Raw genomic sequence first — 19,530 nt, 5'->3', positions numbered from 1 at the left:
GGCCAACACAAAGAACCTACACCTCTGGTGACAGAGAAGGATGCTCCTCCTCAGCAGAAAATATATTATGGTTGTTTACATTGTGATACAACTGCAAAGAGCCAATTGAGAAAGTCTGCATTTAACACAGTTTGCAAATGCATGTTGAAATATAAATAGCAGCTCACGCCTGTAATCCCAGCACTCTGGGAAGCTGGGGTGGGAGGATCACTTGGGCCCAGGAGTCGAGACCAGCCAAGGCAATATAAAGAGACCCCATCTCTACAACAAATTTAAAAATTAGACAGGTGTGACGGTGTGAGCCTGTGATCTCAGCTATTCGGGAAGCCGATGTGGGAGGATCACTGGAGTCTGGAAGGTTGAGGCTACAATGAGCCGTGATCACACCACTGCGCTCCAGCCTGGGCAGCAGAGGGAGACCTTGTCTCAAAAAGAAAAGAAAGAAATATAAACATCAGCAAATGAAAGAAGAGATAAATTACTAATTATCTAGAACAGCGCTTCCTGTTGGAAAGAATCGCTTGTAACTATCAACAAAATTTACAACTGAGAAGCAGCCCAAAAAGTCTGATTATCGGGCCTTCATCCGCGTCTTCCAGACAGCATCACCAAGAAAGCAGTAAGTGGCAGAAAACTTTTATTTCTAAAACTGAGGGGACAGCAAGATCCACAGGATAATACAAACTGTCAGACAAATTATTCAATTAGGTAGTCAGCACAGCAACACAAAGTAAAAGTAGCCAGCTACAAAGCTGACAGTCTCGATGGGAGACGGGGCCAGGCACAGAAAGTGCATTCGTCTGTACACAGCCTTTGCACTCCCACCACAAGCTCTCTCTGCAACTGGCAGGTCACTGCTGCTGTCATTTATTGGGCACCTATCAGGGTCCAAGCACTTTTCATACATTATCTCATTTAATATGCCCAACAGTCCTGTGAGGATCGCTCATTCCCTCTTAGAGCTGTTCATTAAGTAGGCTGTTCCAAAACCCTCAGCTAGTGCAGCCTGGGCAACAGGGCAAGACCCTGTCTCAAACAAAACCAAACCAGGTAGAACCTTCTGATTCCGTTTTCTCTCCTTTTAAGAGATGGGGTCTCACTCTTTTGTCCAGGCTGGAGTACAGAGGTGTAAACATGGCTCACTGCATACTTGACCTCCTAAACTCAGGCAATCCTCACACCTCAACCTCCCAAGAAGGTGGGACTACAGGAACACCACCACACTTGCGTCTTTCTTTCTTTCTTTCTTTCTTTTTATAGAGACAGAGTCTCAATTATGTTGCCCAGGCTAGTCTCAAACTCCTGGGCTCAAGCGAGCCTCCCACTTTGGCACTCCAACATGTTAGGATTACAGGTGTGAGCCACTGCACCCAGCCTCTGTCTGATTCAGTTTCAAGAAGCAGTGGTCAAGCACCAACTTCCAGGCCACAGACAATCTGTACTCGGATTACGAGGCTCATCAGTAATCGTGAGGTGTATCTGTTACTAAATCTGGCTACCCAGGTGGCAGTACCCAATTGTGCTCTGATAATGACAAAAGAGGAAAATAACAAAGTGGTCCTTGGAGAGACGGGCAAGCAGCACATGACATCAACATGGCATCGAGCTCCAACACAAGCAAAGGGTGTGAGGAGACAAAGGTCCATCTCAGGTTGCAATTATCTGCAGAAATGGGCAGCACAAGACCTGTTCACTTGCAGAAACTGACAAGTCACTCATGTATCAAAGTCTCCGGGGTTTCTGCTCAGCCCCCTGGCAGTATTTTCCTTGTGTTCATCCTGAGTCTTAGTCAGTCCAACCTCCTCTGAGGTCCTAACTAAACCAGACACAGGGAGAGTCAGGATTTTATCTTATTAAAATAGATATGGCTAATTCGTCTTTTCAAATTCATTTTAAATTAAATTGGATTTCCTCGGAAGGCTGCTAGGTCAGTTCCCCTGCTGCGAACACAGGACAAAGGTTAATTGCAAGCCCTTCACCAGCTCTTCTGCTCTCTTGGGCAGACTCTGATAACCTGCCCCGAGAGGTGGGCAAGGCTTTGGTTTATTGGGCAATAATGTTGCCATTACAGCCATTTACCATTATGCCAAGAAACATTTTATTTTTTTTAACTAAATAACAAGGTATGATTACAACAACAAGAAAGAAATATAATGATGTTACCAACTGATGGTTAATTCTAAAATGCAACACTCAAAGAATAAGACTTAACCTATTTGCTTCCCTAAAAGGCTCTGATAGATGCAAAAGTACACACTCTCCTGGACCAAACTGCCTTCTGGTTCCAATGTAAAATTCCATTAACATTTTCACTTAATTTATCTCATTTAGACTGTCTACATTCATGAAAATTTAACCCAGTAATTCCCTGTTATACAAAGCATAACAAAGTATGAATATTTAAATACAATGTAAATAAAACACTTTATCAATTATATTTTTGTATTCTAAATTAGTGACTTCACTTAGCATGTCTGCCTTGCACAGCACCACACTATTTTTCAATTAAAGGTCCAGATGTTTCAAAGGCTCCAGTAGGCAATGGCAGTTATGAGAAATGCTTTATCTGCATTGTAATCATCACCACCACATCAGCTCCAGGCTGCATTAACATACTCATGTTTTATTCCAGCTCCCCTTCTACCAGAGCAGGTAATTATACAACACAGCAGAGAAACACAATCCTAAGAGCTGCACAATTTCCTTACAAGCATTCACCTGAGCAACACATTTTCATACATGATTTCAAATTCTTCTAGAAAACATTTCATTACATAGTTAAACTTGCTTTAGCAGGAACACTGATAATTTCAATAATATGTTGTTAATAAAGAATGAATAACAGCACAGATGTACCAAATCTTTCTCCCAATAGTATTGAAAGTGCAAGAGGGACTGTACGTACTCGTGCTTGTGTGTACTGAAAATCAACAAGAAGTCTGTGTGTGTAAAAAAAACACTACCAGTTGTTACAATCTAAGCCATCTCTTCTCAATTTTAATGCCAATGTCATCTCTTGAACAAGTCAATTAGACATTTATTCTTACTATAAAGAAATGACAACTCACCTGAGCTGAGGCTGAGCAAGTACACCAATTATCCCCGTTCCTATTCGATAGTAAAATAACACCACAGCAAAACAAAATGCAATGCTGACAGTGGGAATAAAAATACTATTGCATTTATTATTTAGTTAATTAAATGACTCCCTTATTTACAAACAGAAAATAACCTATGGTATAAAAGATACTGCTATGCATAGTAAACATAGTATAATTTAATGAGAAAATATAGTTCCTCATCATTAAGAGAAACTGTAGCAAAATTCACTTTAATTATAACTTTTCATTATGCTACAAACATTTTTTATTTTGAAATATTCTAAGAAGAGAAGTCCTAATAAAGATGCTATTCAAAAGATAAATGCCTTTATAAATATTAAAACTTCAGACAGGTCAAATCCTGGCAGGTTACACTTCAGTATCTGAAAGCAGACAGCTTCCATTCCTTCCTGAAAGAACCTTAGGTGGAACATTTTTAATACATCACTGTGTCACTTTTTAATGTGCCCCAATCTATTAACCACATGGCAAACTAACAGGGATTTTTAAAATATGGGTTTTATGGCTTTGTGCTGGTGATTAATTAAATAAATAGCCACCGTTTCACAAATCATCCCTCTAATTAGTCTAAAACAGACACTTTGCATTCACTGGTATTATTGCCATCTGAAGCTCACAGAAGGGCAGGAGTGGTACCGCACGGCCGCATCTCTGCACTTCGGAACCCATTGTCACAGGCTCCACGGCTGGCATCCCACCCTGCCACCCAGAGGCAGAGGTGTCAACTTTGCAGGTGCTGCAGTCAGCTGGAATTTGGCTCCAGCTGCTCAGAAAAGATGTTCTCCTTAATTATTCTCCCTCACCCTAAAGGAAACAATGGAACAACAAAGGAATAAAGTGCAACCTCCAGCTGCAATAAGAGGTTTCACCAACACAGTTCATGGAGTGAATAAGAAAGTTGGTTGATTTAGGAATAAGTAGGGAGCTACATTAAACAGGCTTTCCTGAGAACTCAAAACATGTTTTGTCATCTTGAATTCAGGTATTAAGCAATTATTTTCAAATCCTATTATTTAAAATACTCCATTCAAAGACTGAGGAGATCACTCTCTTTGAAACTGATAGGAATTCAACCTGTTTTAGTAGCTAGCATATTTTATAAGACGATAATTCCTCTGAAAGCAAATTAAACTTAGAAATAATTTTTAGTGCCAGAAAAAAAAAATCAAATGGGAATATTTCAAGAACCCAATTTCCTTCAGGAAATACATTGAGTGGTTTCCTAATCTTTTAAACTTCATTATGTTTAGAGGAAGGCAGGGAGGGAAGAAGGGTATAGGGAGGCGGGGGGAAGAAAGAAGGAAAAGAAAAGGGGTTAAAGAAAAAGGAAAAGAGTATATGGGAAAAATTCAGCAGGGATAACATACCAAAATATGCTCTAAATTATTCTGCAGAAAGGGCTGTCCTCATATCCCTTCTTTAAGATTTCTATGAATGGGAAGAAGAAACGGGGTATAGTAGAAAAGACCTAGACCCTTAAGCAAGATTGACTCTGACAGGTATTGTGCCTTTCTCTAAGTCATGTGATCCCATTTACCCTCAGTTTCCTCCCCTATAAAGGATTTTAGCCCCTATCTTCAATATTATAGGGAAACTGAGATACTGTCCTCGCACATTCCCTGAATAGAGCAGATGCTCAAATATTATGGCCATAAGAAACTGCACCAGACAATGAAAACTGGGTTGAAGGCAGAGTCTAGGTTCTTTGTTTTCATTCTCTACATGCCTTTCTGAAAGAGCCAAGGTGATTGTAGCCAACACTGCAGATGCTGTGCTCTTGATGCGAAAAGGAGAGACAAAAGCACAAAAGGTTCATCAACACAGGACAGCCACATTATGTTCACCCTACTGAAGAAAACCCGAATCTTCTACAATCGAGAAGAAACAGTGTAGTTTCTCTGACTTTCATGGAGCTAGGGGCATGAGCTAGGGGAGGGTATGTCTGAGACGGCTCATGGGTAGAAAGTGGAAAGCAAATAAATGCGCTTTGGATTGGAGAGACCTAGGTCTGAATTCCAGCTTCACTACTTACTAGTTGTGTAACCTCAGGCAAGTCTGTTCATCTTTCTAAGCCTCAGTTTCCCCATGCCAAAACTGGAATAATATTACATACTTTAAAGGGAAGCTTGAAAGAATGAATGAAATGGCATAGTAGATACTCTGGCATACAGGAAACACTCCAATAGTTTCTATTACATTAAACTGAATCATATGAAACTGCTGATAATCACTTATGACCTACAAAAATTGCAATTTCATAGGGTTTCAACAAATATTATAGCGACTGAAACAATAAATATCATGGGCTGGAGAAATAACTGAGAATTCTCAAAAATAAAATGAACTACACTCCTATCAAAGGAAGACAAGCAAGATATAAAGGGTGTTTTTCAAAGACTGGCTCTTCATTCCAACACTACAGCAGCTAATATTTATCAAACACTATAGGTCAGATATCACCCCATACATTTGACATCCATATTAGCTTATGTAATCTCAAACAACTCTGAGTTAGATTCAACAATTATTTCTATTTTAGAGTTGAAATGGAAGCTTGCAGAAATGAAGCAACTTGCCCAAAGTTACACAGCTAGTGAAGCGAGGATGCTAACTGGGGATGTCTAACTCCAGAGTCTGAGTTCTTACTCATCACTTAAAATTGCCTTCCCCACTGCAAAGTCGCTTATTTTGCTTTTATTTTTTATTTATTTATTATATATTTTTTGAGACAGTGTCTTGCTCTGTCACCAGGCTGGAGTGCAGTGGCGCGATCTCGGCTCACTGCAACCTCCGCCTCCCGGGTTCAAGCGATTCTCCTGCCTCAGCCTCCCAAGTAGCTGGGACTACAGGCATGTGCCACCACTCCCAGCTAATTTTTGTATTTTTAGTAGAGACGGGGTTTCACCATGTTGGCCAGGATGGGCTTGATCTCTTGACCTTGTGATCTGCCTGCCTTGGCCTCCCAAAGTGACTTTGCTTTTAATAAGACTGTATGGGGGCAAAGAGCAAACAAGTTACAAATCAACTTGTGGGCTTCCGAAGGATGGCCATGTCAATGGGCAGACAGGCACCAGCAGGGAGGGTATGTCACGCCAGCGCCTGTAGTGACTGGGAGGATGATGCATCCAACAGTCCCACTGCAACCATGGCACTCTAGGGTTCTACTTACCCCATGTCATAGTGTTATTAGAAAAAGAAAAAAAGAATAGTAGCAGACATGCTTCGAAGTTTCCAGAAAAGTCCTGAAGTTTTAATCAAATAGCTGCTGTGTTCCCATTATGTTACAGTCAAGCCTTTTCACAATGTGACAAAGGAAGCAAAGCTTTTTATTTATTTGTTAGTCTGATCATTTATTTATTTATGTTCACATCTCTTGCTTCCTGAATCCTTTGATGTAAACAGTGAACAAGCCATCATAGCAAGGGAAATGGCACTGACAGTGGATGCTCTGAATCCACTCCTTTTAAAAAGAGAATTCAAGTCAAGAAAACCCCCAAATGCCAGGCTTTCAAAGCCAAAATTCTAAAAGCCATCACATTTGCATTTAGGGCTTCTTGGGGCCGCCGCTGTGGCACCAAAATCCACCAAAGATAAAGAAGATATTTGTACTAAGTTGGGAAAGTGGAGACATCAGCATTTCCGCCTTCAGACCATTATTCCTGCTCTCCAGACAGCACCTGATAAAGCATCTGGAGTGTTTTGTCTTCTGCGCAGCCACTGCTTTTCCGACGCCTGTGCTCAGGGGTTTCCCTGGGGTTTCCTTTCCAACAATTGCACAGAGACTCTGAGAGGAGCCCAAACCAGCTGCCTTAACCTTCCAATAAACCGCTATTTCCACAGAGGATTAAAACAAACGTTTCAAATAAGCCAATTTCCTTTACTAAAAAACCAAAATGACAATATTAGTACCAAGAGAAATATACAAAGATGATGAATAAGACATACTTCTCCTGTCTTTGGGCATGCAAAAAAATAGAGAGCAAAAGGTTAGATGGAGGTGGGCTACACAATTCCCTCTTATTTCCAATACTGCCCTACAGTGGAGCCTAACTAAGAAGTTACCCAAGAATTAGACTGAGTCATACCAAGAGGGAGAGAAAAAAACCTAAATGCTTACTACCTGAAACATGCTGATGTTTCATGTTATATATTTTTAAATTCCTGTTAATTGTAAATTTGTCTATTAAAAATGCAACTGTGTCATTTTTTAATTAGGTACTTCCAGAATTCTGGGGATGCAAAATGGTTACTTGCTGAACTGATGGGAATGAAAATTCCTATCTTTGAGGTCTCTATAGAAGGGAACAAGTTTCCTTCCCCTAAAGTACCCAAAGCAGCTCCCTTGAACCACCGCAAGTGGGAACTTCCTTTGACCCAAAGGGGTAGGGATGTATATGCTCAACTAAATGAACAGGACATATACAAAAAAGAGCTGGAACAGAAAAAATCCTTAAGAAATCCCACTCTCGGAATGCTAAGGGAAGCAGACAGCCTCTGGCTTTGTTTCACCTGCCAAGCTTCTTTATTTATTTGTTTGTTTGTTTGTTTGTTTTTAAGAAAGAGTATGTTGTTTATTTGTCTTTAAGAAAGAGTCTCACTATGTTGCCCAGGTTGGTCTTGAACTCCTGAGCTCAAGTGATCCTCTTGCCTCTGCCTCCTGAATAGCTAACTCAGGCACTTGTCACCGGGCCTGGCCTGCCAAGCTTCATCCTGTTTTCCTCATTTTCTGACCCTGAGTGCCTTTCTCGTTTTTCTCTTTTTGGTAGTTTTGGTAGTTTCTCCCAAACCCACATTCAATTTTACACTACTCCATGTACAATGTGAGATGTTTCACATTTAACACTCTATTAACAGCATCGTGAACATTTCTGGAAAGAGAATAACTAAAATTAAAAACGGCTACCATTTACTCTGTGCCTGGCACTGGGCTGAGTGTGCCACATAAATTCTCTCTTTTGATCTTCAAAACAGCCCCCACTTACCCTATTTTACAGATAAACTGCTAAGAGGTGAAAGAAATTGTTAAAGGTCACACAGCCAGTAAGATAACTCAGATGGAAACCCGCCTCTGACTGACTCAAAAGACCACAATCTTAACTTGACAACAATTCTTCCCAAAACCAATATATTTGAAAAGCTTTTTTGGAGGGAAAGTTCTTATTTGAAAAAACATCTTCTTACATTTTGAATCAACATTTGCATGAAATAAAGAGCCATGATATGTGTAAACACAAACTCTTTCTCTTCCTTCTGTAATATATATTCCTCTCCCACAGCATTTAATACAACACGCTAAAAACTATTTTACTATAGGACTTGTATTTCAACCGTATGGCAAAATATGTATCCTGACCAACCCTCAAACAGAAAACAGTTAAACATTTTTATGAAATATAAAAAGAGCTATTTTATCTGACTCAATACACTGGTTGGCAAGTTTTTAAGGCAATCACAAAAGCACAAAGATTAAGTGAAAAGAGAATCTAGAATGAAAAACAGAACACAATTTTGCCTTAATGATGGTACTTGCCAAACAAGGTGACATGAAGTGTCAGTTTTCTTGGTCAGCAGGCTATAGGGAACAGTCTATCTATAACCTATAATAAGACCGTGATACCCTCCTCACAACCCACCACCACCAAAGACCTACATGTGAGAGTAAATTAGAATTAAGGTTTCCCGACTGACCTCCAGCAAGGTAAAACTGCCTGTCTTCCCCCAAAATTATTTTCTTCCTCAGACTTTATAAACATAAATGAACCTTCATATGAAATTTCTATCCCAAATTCGTATTATTTGATGGACCAGAAAGATTTTAAGCCAAGAATTTAAAGTGGTCCTGAGATGGTAGTGCCCCCAGGTTCTAGGTAGAAGCAAACGCAGATCCTATTGGGAAAAACCTAAATGACTCAAATAATTCCAACAGAAAAATTTGCAAGAAATAATTTGTTCTATCTCCAAATCACAAAACATAGAAGGCATCATGAAATAGGCCCAGAAAGACTGGAGTTAACAGTATGATCAGAAGCAAAATATAAAATAAATGTGTAAGCAAAAATGTGGAGTAAGTGCAAGAGACTATAAAAGATTATCCAAGGTGTGATATATTATGGTTGAGTAGGAGAATGTTGCTAGGAGTGAATGTCAACTTTTAAAGATTAAATAAAGCATAAATAAAGCAAATATGGCAAAATGTTAACAATTACTGAATACAGGTGCTACACATAAGGGTGCTCACTGAACTTTTACTAATAAAATTACTACACTTTTCGTAATAGTTTTTTAAATTACCAAGCAGATTTTTACAAGATCAAAATCAGACTTCTAGAAATTAAAAATACAACAACTAAAATTGGAAATGCAACATATGGGTTCCACAGCTGAGGAGAGAATCTGTTAGGAAGATATGAGTTGAAGAAATTACCTAGAATGCAACCCAAAGAGACACAGACATAGGAAATAAGAAAGAGACATTAAGAGATGAGAAGGATAAAATAACACATTCTGATAGGTGTAGCTAGAGTTTCAGAAGAAGAGAAAAGAATAACTGGTTCGGAGGCAATGTCTGAAAAGACAGTGGCTGAGAATTTTCCAGAATGATGAAAGACACTAATATGCAGATTCAGAAAGCCCAATGAATGCAAAAGAAGAAAAATAGGAAAGAAGATCTGTATCTTAAAACATCAAAATGAAATTGCATCTATACCAGACAAATATCAACCAAATGGAGCAGGTGTAACTATTTGAAAGGGAGGAAAACTTCACTAGAGATAATCACAAATGACAAATGGTTCAATTCACCAGGAAAAAATAGCAATTCTGAAATTGTGTGAACATAAAAGCATAACATCACAATATACAAAGAAAAAATAGTCACAATTAACAAGAAAAAATGGACAGTCTATCAACAGCAGGAAATTCAAGCGTATTTCTGTCTAACTGATGGCTTGGACAAAAATATCTGTAAAGAAAATTTTAACAGATTTACAGATTGAGTATCCCCATTCAAAATTATTGGGACCAGGAGTGTTTCATATTTAAGATTCTGAAATATTTACACTATACTTATCGGTTGAGTAACCCTAATCCAAAAATCCAAAATGTAATATGCTCCAATGAGCATTTCCTTTGAGCATGCTCCAAAGGAAATGCTTGTTTCTAAATATTTTCTGATTTCTGTTATTTTTTGATACATGAGTTACTTATAAGCGCTCAAAAAGTTTTAGATTTTGGAGCATTTTAAACTTCAGATTTTCAGAGTAAGAATGCTCAACCTGTAACAGTCTTCACCTAATGACAATATTTAGAATATTGCAACCAACAGCAGCTAAAATCACATTCTTTCCAAGTTCACATATAATATTTATAAAAGGTGACCTATATTAATGGGCATACAGCCATGCTCAACGAATTTCAAATAATTGGTAGTGTCACAGCTTCTGTACAAATTCTTTTAGTTTTTTTTTAAATTTAAAATTTTTATGTTAGCTCTTTAATGGGGGGCGGCATGGGGAGTAAGATTGGAAATTAAACTTATCTACTAACAATCAGTTGTTGTAGAACCACAATAAACTGAGTTCCTAAACGCACTATTTCCTGATTCCCTATTCTTTCTGAAGCCATCTGTCCTGCAGTGTTTTTGAACAGGCCAGCATTCATGTACAAATCTTTATGTGAAGGAACTTATGTTTTTAATTCTGTTGGGTAAATAGAGGCTCTATCAATTAAGAGATCCTGATTCCCAAAGGGAGAACACTTCCACTAGGAGACACAGCAGAAGTACCACTAAATGTTAAAACTATGGCTGCAGCCCAGGTTCCTCATGCCAAGGGACATCAGGCAAGAAGGAAAGTCACCATCCTCACAGGAGTGACTGACACTCATCAAAAGAACATGGGGCTGTTACACAATGGAGGCAGGAAGAAACACATCTAGCCAGTAAATCCATTGGGGTATCTTATTACTTTTACCCAATTTTAGTGGTTAATGGACAAATGAAGCAGCTACATCCTGAGAAAGGTAAACAGAGGCTTGGGCCCTTAGACATAAGGATCTGGGTCATCATACCATTTAAGACCTAGACCAGCCAAGATGCTAACTAACCAAGGTTGACGGGACTAGAATAAATACTTGAAGAGACAGATGAGTGTTAGTCATGACCTCAAGATCAGTGGTAGAAACAGGACTGTAGATCATTATACTAACCCTCTTTGTATAAATTTCCCCAAAGAAACGAAGTCCAACGCAGACCTGAAGGTGTGCTCCCAGAACTTAACATGAAGCCAGTAAACCCAAGCAGCACCAAGGGTGGACTGTACCACCCAGATTCCCTCTTTTCAGGAATAAAGCACATATTTCCCAACTGCTGGAAGGAATGCTGGCTGATGGCTATCAGCTGTTAGTCCTTTCCTGCAATTGTGTTGGCTGACAGAGTCACCTTGCCAAGACTGCACCTCCTTCTCACGACACTCAGAATCCAATGATAGGTTAGATGCAAGAATGTAAGAGGCCTGACCCCCTTACCCCAACTTGGGACAACTGTGAAGGTCCATCCAGCTGCAGAGTACTCCATGGTGTCAGGTGAGGCCTTGTTACGACTGCATCACAGTCCCAACTCCTCCCTCTACCCAATTGTGTTTTCCTCCCTTTTCCACACAGATGCTAATCCAGAAAACACTCCCTAATACATTTCCTGCATGTTAATCTCCATTTCAGAGACTGCTTCCCAGGAGAACCCAACCTGTGACAACAATAGTTTACTTTTATTAGCAGGTTCCACCAAACATTCAAAGAACAGATAATGCTAGAACTACCCATACTATTTAACCTTACTGAAAAAGAGCAATTTCTTTTTTTTTTTTTTTTTTAAGACGGAGTCTCGCTCTGTCACCCAAGCTGGAGTGCAGTGGCGCGATCTCAGCTCACTGCAAGCTCCGCCTCCCAGGTTCACGCCATTCTCCTGCCTCATCCTCCCCAGTAGCTGGGACTACAGGCGCCCGCCACCACGCTCGGCTAATTTTTTGTATTTTTTAATAGAGACGGGGTTTCACCATGTTAGCCAGGATGGTCTTGATCTCCTGACCTCGTGATCCACCCCCCTCGGCCTCCCAAAGTGCTGGGATTACAGGCGTGAGCCACCGGGCCCGGCCAAAAAAGAGCAATTTCTAAATCACTTTATAAGGTTAGAAAAACCTCCAAATCCAAACCTGAGAGTGTAAGAGAATAATCTTACAGGCCAGGTTTACTTGTGAACAAAGATCCTAAAGAAAATATTAGCAAACCAACCCAGCAAGATATAAAAACTAGAATATTTGATGACCAAAGCTGAGTTTATTGTATCAAATACTAGGCTGGTTTAACATAAGATGATAAATCAATATAATAATCATATTAAAGCTAGGCGTGGTGGCTCATACTTGTAATCCCAGCACTTTGGGAGCCCAAGGTGGGCAGATCACCTGAGGTCAGGAGTTCGAGACCAGCCTGGCCAACATGGTGAAACCCTGTCTCCACTAAAAACACAAAACTTAGCCGGGTGTGGTAGCAGGCGCCTGTAATCCCAGCTACTTGGGAGGCTAGGGCAGGGAGAATCACTTGAACCCTGGAAGTGGAGGTTGCAGTGAGCCAAGATCGTGCCATTGCACTCCAGCTTGAGCAACAGAGTGAGACTCTGTCTCAAAATATAATAATAATAATAATAATCATATTAAGAGATTAAGGAGAAAAATCATATGGTAGTATAGGTAAATTCAGTATATTCAACATTCAGTACAGTTGAATGTACATGATTTAAAAAGTAATAATTATTGTAGCTAACTAGGAAGAGAAAGGACTTTTATTAACCCAACATAGAACATCTGCTAAAATAGGAAATATCCTAAATGGTGAAATATTGGAAATATTTCCTTTGATATCAGAAGCAAGACAATTTCTTTTCAACATGGTATTGTGAAGCAATAAAAAGAATTTTTTATATTTTCAGCTCTGTAAAGCAAGAAAAATAAAGTATAAGGATTAGAAATAAAACTATCATTATTTGCAAATGACCAACTACACAGAAAACCAAAAAAGGTATAAGTTAATGGAAGTTATAGGAGTTTATTAAGGTTACTGACATTAAACCAATGTCAAAGAAATCAACTACATTTCTATATACCAGCAACAAACCAGAAGACACTATAATTTAAATAAAATCTTGAAAGTAGAATTTAAAAATATATTTAATAATAGGTATATGTGAATCAATCTAACAACAATGACAAACTATACATATATATGACTTCCATGGAGAAAATGATAAAATTTTACTAAAGATATTATAGGTCACTTAAATGATATATCATGTTCAAAATGGTAAAGATGCCAATTCTCCCAAATTGATCTACAAATTTAATCCAACTCTAATCAAAATCTAAGGAATTTTTTTTAACTTGACAAGTGATTTTAAAAATGTATATGGAAGGGGCTGGGCATGGTGGTTCACACCTGTAATCCCAGCACTTTGGAAGGCCGAGATGGGTGGATCACCTGAGGTCAGGAGTTCAAGACCAGCCTGGCCAACATGGCAAAACCCCACCTCTACTAAAAATACAAAAAAAAAAAAAAAAAAAAAATCAGCCATTGTGTAGCAGGGCAATAGGTTAAGAATATACAAGACACTCACAAATAACAAAAAGGAGGTTGAGGCCTGGCACAGTGGTTCATGTCTGTAATCCCAGCACTCTGGGAGGCCAAGGTGAGTGGATAACTTGAGGTCAGGAGTTCAAGATCAGCCTGGCCAACATGGCGAAACCCCATCTCTACTAAAAATACAAAAATTAGCCAGGTGTAGTGGTGCATGCCTGTAATCCCAGCTACTCAGGAGGCTGAGGCACGAGAATCACTTGATGTTGCAGAGGCAGATGTTGCAGTGAGCCAAGATCACGCTGCTGCACTCCAGCCTGGGCAACAGAGTGGGACTCCGTCTCAGAAAAAAAAAAAAGAAAAGAAAAGAAAAGAGAAAAGGAGGTTGAAGGAGCATGATTTATCAGTTATCAGAAATTGCTTTACATTTAAAGCAATTAAAATAGTGTGATATTAGCACAGGAAAAACCAAATAAACAACTGAAACAGAAAAGTCCAGGAGGAGCAGCACAAACATAGGGAAATTTGATATATGACCAAGCGAGCGTGACAAACCAATGGGGAAAGGTGGGACTCAATAAATAATGCCACAACAACTGATTAACCACACAGAAAAAAACAGAAATCAGACCTCTACCTCACTACCACACATGCAAAAAATCAGTTCCAGATGGATTATTTAACTATAAAAACTTTAAATACAATTTGGGAAAATAACTTTATAATCTTGAGGGTAAAGATTTCTTAGAACACAAAAAGCAATAATGAAGCAAAAGACTGATAATTCAATACATTAAAAACAAGAATTTCTGTTCATTAAAAAGCACCAAAAAGAGAATGAAGACAAGTCACAAACCAGGAGAATCTACAACAGTTGCTACCCAATACATAAAAATGGTTAGTATCCAAATATACATTCAAATTTCTTCTTCAAATCAGGAAGAAATTGATTAAAATAGAAAAAAGATTAGAACAAGTAGTTCACACAGAAGAGGAAACATGAATAACCAATAAACACACAAAAAGATGTTCAATTTCAATTATATTCTGAGAAATGCAAATGAAAATCATAATGAGATACAATTTCACACCCATAAGACTAGAAAAAACTAAGTCTGATGTGGGAGCACGACACTGACGCACTGCTGGAGGGGCACACATGGGAATAACCACTTTGTAAGACAGTTTGGCATTATCTATAAGCTGAAGCTGCACATAGATCCCATGACCCTGTAAGTCCATCTGCATGTATTCCCTAACAAAGTTTTCAAACCATGGTCCTGAGGGCTAGGAAATCAATTTAGCCAATTTCAACCAATCTTTCCTTTTAAAATTAAATAAAATAGAATTGATTAGAATAAAAAATAGCATGCATTTGTACTTAGTAAAGGTTAAGTATTTTTCTATGAAAATAGTTTCCATATATCATTTATCTATATGTGCACTTAATATGCATGTAATGTGTTTCTATTTGTGTGTGTGTGAAGTGACAGATATTTTAATTAAATTAATGTAATCATTCCACAATGTATGCATAGATCAAAACTTTCATGTTATACCCCAAAATGTATTTCTTATTACATATGATTCATGGCCAAAATGTTTGTAGACCGGGCACAATGGCACATGCCTGTAATCTCAGAACTTGAGAGGATGAGACAGAAGGATCGCTTAAGCCTTGGAATCTGAGACCAGCGGAGGCAACAAAAGGAGATCCTGTTGCTACAAAATTTTTTTTTAATTAGCCAGGCGTGGTGGCAAGCGCCTAGCGTCCTAGCTACTACTGAGACTGAGGTGGAAAGATTGCTTGAGCCTGGGAGACCTAAGCCACAGTGAGCCATGATCATGCCACTGCACTCCAGCCTGGGCAACAGAGACTCTATCTCAAAATAAAATAAATCTTTTTAAAAGTCTGTAAGTCTCTGCCAAGGGGTAATTCTTACACATTTAAAATACTTATAAACAGCATTATTTGTAATAGCAATAACTGGAAGCAACTGAAATGTCCATCAACAGTGGAATGGATAAACTGCAGAGTACCCATACAATGAAAATGAATTAACTACAGCTACAGACATCAATATGGGTGAATCTATGGGACATAATGTTAAGAGGAAAAAGTTACAGAAGAACACTTAAAGTACAATTTTATTTACATAAAGTTAAAAAAATATTGTTCAGAGATACAAATATATAGGATAAAGCTATAAGGAAAAGCAAGAGAATTAAAGACACGTCTGTGAGTGGTCAGGGAGCAAGGAGGACACAGAGGGGACTTCAAAAGTAAAAGTCATATTCTTCCTCCCAAAACGGGTGATAGGTACATGAGTGACTATTATACAACTGTTTATACCTTGGAGATACTTTAAAAATCTTCTATGTCTACTCAGTATTTAATTTTTTCTAATTTAAAACAAAAATATTTACAAATGAACCCATTTCTCTAATTCACTCATGAGAAGCCTCATAACTTTTCCAGCATATGTGAAAGGAAAAGCACCCAATTACTTCCAAGCAACCAACAACTTCCTTTAAGAACTTAGGGAGGATCGCCTGAGGTCAGGAGTTCGAGACCAGCGTGGCCTACATAGTGAAACCCCATCTCTAATAAAAACACAAAAATTAGCTGGGTGTGGTGGCACGCACCTGTAGTCCCAGCTACTAGAGAGGCTGAGGCAGGACAATCGCTTGAACCTGGAAGGGTGAGGTTGCAGTGAGCTGAGATTGCGCCACTGCACTCCAGCCTGGGTGACAGAGTGAGGCTCCGTCTCAAAAAAAAAAAAAAAAAAAAAAAAAAAGGCAATAGGCTGAATGTTAAAGACAACCCATTACCCATTATGGGACTACAATGAATCAAGGAAAAGAAAGCAGGAAAATAAAATCTCAAACTCCTACTAAGCTTAATTCAAGTTCTAACTTCAGTTGCTAATTCAAATGTTGGTCTATATTTAGTAAAATGCAAGATTATTACTAAAACACAAATATATAATCTGATGGTGTATTGTAAAGCACTAATTATTTTTCAGAATGGAAGAAAAAAAGAATACCAAGTGATTTCAAAGACAGAAAAGACCTATAGTCACTCAAATTTGTTTGATATGTGCAGTGGCGTGTATACACCTCAAATATGTTTTTCAATTATGATAAAACAACAACAAACAAACAGCTATTTAATATAGATTCTCATAAGCAATGCAGTAAAGGGTCACTTAGAAGAATTCAAAGACATTTTCATCCACCCCCACACCTTTATTCTTACTTATGAAAATTTGTCTTAGGCTGGGCACGGTGGCTCATGCCTGGAATATCAGCACTTCAGGAGGCCAAGGCAAGAGAATGCCTTGAGCCCAGAAGTTTGAGATCAGCCTGGACAACATGGTAAAACCCTATCTCTACAAAAAATTTTTTAAATTAGCTGGATGTGGTGGTGCATGCCTTCTGTCCCAGGTAGTCAGGAGGCTGAGGTGGGAAGATTGTTTGAGCCCAGAAGGTCAAGGCTATAGTGAGCCTTGGTCATGCCACTGCACTCCATCCTGGGCAACAGAGTAAGACCCTATCTCAAAAACACAAAAACAACTGTCTTACTATCTTCTGCTTAGTATAAACATGGGCTAGTCACATTTTAGAGATATTTACATCTTGAAATTTAAAGAGGGAGTTAACATTCCCCTAATGCCAACTTTTAGCTTAATGACAAGTACTATGGTGGTGGCAGCGATAACATAAACAACAGCAATAACATCGGAAAAGAGAAAGTCACAGGTATAAAAAATGGAAATCAAAGTTTACAAAAATCTGCATTTTGGAGAATAGCTTGAACCCGGGAGGCGGAGGTTACAGTGAGCTAAGATCATGCCACTTCACTCCGGCCTGGGCGAAAGAGCAAGACTCCATTAAAAAAAAAAAAAAAAAATCTGCGTTTTATTCTGTATATTATTGCAAATTAACAATATTCTTATATGTGTGAAAATCCTAAAAGAACAAATGAAAAACTACTACAGAGAATTTGGTAACATAAAGGAATACAAAATTAACAGAGAGAAATCAGGAACCTTCATATATACAAACATAGCAGAAAATAAGACCTTATTTACAAGTGCAACTACAAATACCTAGGAAGAAAATGTAAAACTATGCAAGACATTTGAAAAAAAATTTCTCCACATTGATTAATTCAAAATCCAGAAGCTATAGAGGCAAAAAATGTATATTTCGCTACAATAAAAAAAAATTAGTGCATAGTCAAACAAAAAAACTCCATGAACAAAGTCAAGATACATAATAAACTAGGCTAATCTCCTTAATATATTTTTTTAAAAATCTTAGAAAATAAGAAAAAGTTCAAGAATCCAACACATCTGAGCAGTTAACAATAACTGTCAAGATTCTTAAATAAAAAGAAGCCCAATCTTACTAATAAGAGAAACGTAATTTAAAATTATACAGATTTGGGCCGGGTGCAACGGCTCACGCCTGTAATCCCAACACTTTGGGAGACCAAGGTGGGCAGATCACCTGAGGTCAGGAGTTGGAGACCAGCCTGGCCAACATGGTGAAACCTCGCCTCTACTAAAAATGCAAAAATTAGCTGGGTGTGGTGGGGCACACCTGTAATCCCAGCTACTCTGAAGGCTGAGGCAGGAGAATCACTTGAACCCAGGAGGTGGAGGTTAACTGAGCTGAGATCGCACCACTGCACTCCAGCCTGGGTGACAGAGCGAAAAAAAAAAATTATACAGATTCATTTTTTATTGATTAGACTGGCAAAAATCCAAACATCTGACAACTTCTGTGGCAAGGCTATGGAGAAACAGGCAGTGTCTTACATTGCTGGTAGGAGTGTAATTGGAGCAATCCCGAAGGAGACAATTTGGCAATACTTACAAAAATTACAAATGCATATTCCCTTTGACCCAGCAATTCCGCTTGGAATTTATCCTACACATATAATCGCACATGCACAAAATGCCATATGTACAAGATTATTCACCACAGCGTAGTTTGTAATAGTAAAAGATTAGAAACAAGTCAAGTCTTCACCGACAGAGAATTAGTTACATAAATTACAGTATTTCCAAACAATGGAATACTATGCAGCTATATGAAGGGATGAGAAATTCTCTGGCACTAACAGAGACAGATTTCCAATCACATTGTTACATGAAAAAAAGCAAGCTCGAGAAAAGTGTTAACAATATGCTACATGTTGTGTAAAAGGGGAGAAAAATAAGTATATTTTCATATGGACACTAGAAGATATACAACCTAGTAAAGTGGGTATGGGTAGGGACGACATGAATGGTGGACAGGAGGGAGTGAGACATGTTTACCTTTTATATTTTTGAACCATACAAATGTATCACCTATTTAACACATGAAATTAAATAATAAGATAAGAATAACAACAGTGCCATCAGGCCAGATGCGGTGGCTGATGCCTTTAATCCCAGTACTTTGGGAGGCTGAGGTGGGCAGACTGGTTGAGCTCAGGAGTTTGGGACCAGCCTGGGCAATATGGTAAGGCCCCGTCTCTACCAAAAATGCAAAAATTAGCCAGGTGTGGTGGCATGTGCCTGTAGTCCCAGCTACTCCAGAGACTAGGGCAGGAGGATCACTTGAGCCTGGGAGGTTGAGGCTGCAGTGAGCCGTGATCATGCCACTGCACTCCAGCCTGGGAGCCAAAGCAAGACACTTTCTCAAAAAAAACAAAAACAAAAACAAACCACAAAAGTGCTATCATTTATTGAGTGCTTACTTCATGGTGGACATGTACTATCTCATTTAA

At 38.7% G+C, this 19,530-nt stretch overlaps 1 protein-coding gene across 8 annotated transcripts in view; it reads right to left on the bottom strand.

Moving 5' to 3' along the window:
- The window catches only part of MAPKAP1 (MAPK associated protein 1), a 265,297-nt gene that overhangs the window by 161,209 nt on the left and 84,558 nt on the right, over window positions 1-19,530 (bottom strand). The gene's annotated exons all lie outside the window — the stretch shown is intronic.

The sequence above is a fragment of the Pan paniscus genome, chromosome 11 (genome assembly GCF_029289425.2).
Source record: "Pan paniscus chromosome 11, NHGRI_mPanPan1-v2.0_pri, whole genome shotgun sequence".
Taxonomy (NCBI): Eukaryota; Metazoa; Chordata; class Mammalia; order Primates; family Hominidae; genus Pan; species Pan paniscus.
This window is presented reverse-complemented; position numbering and strand designations above follow the sequence as displayed.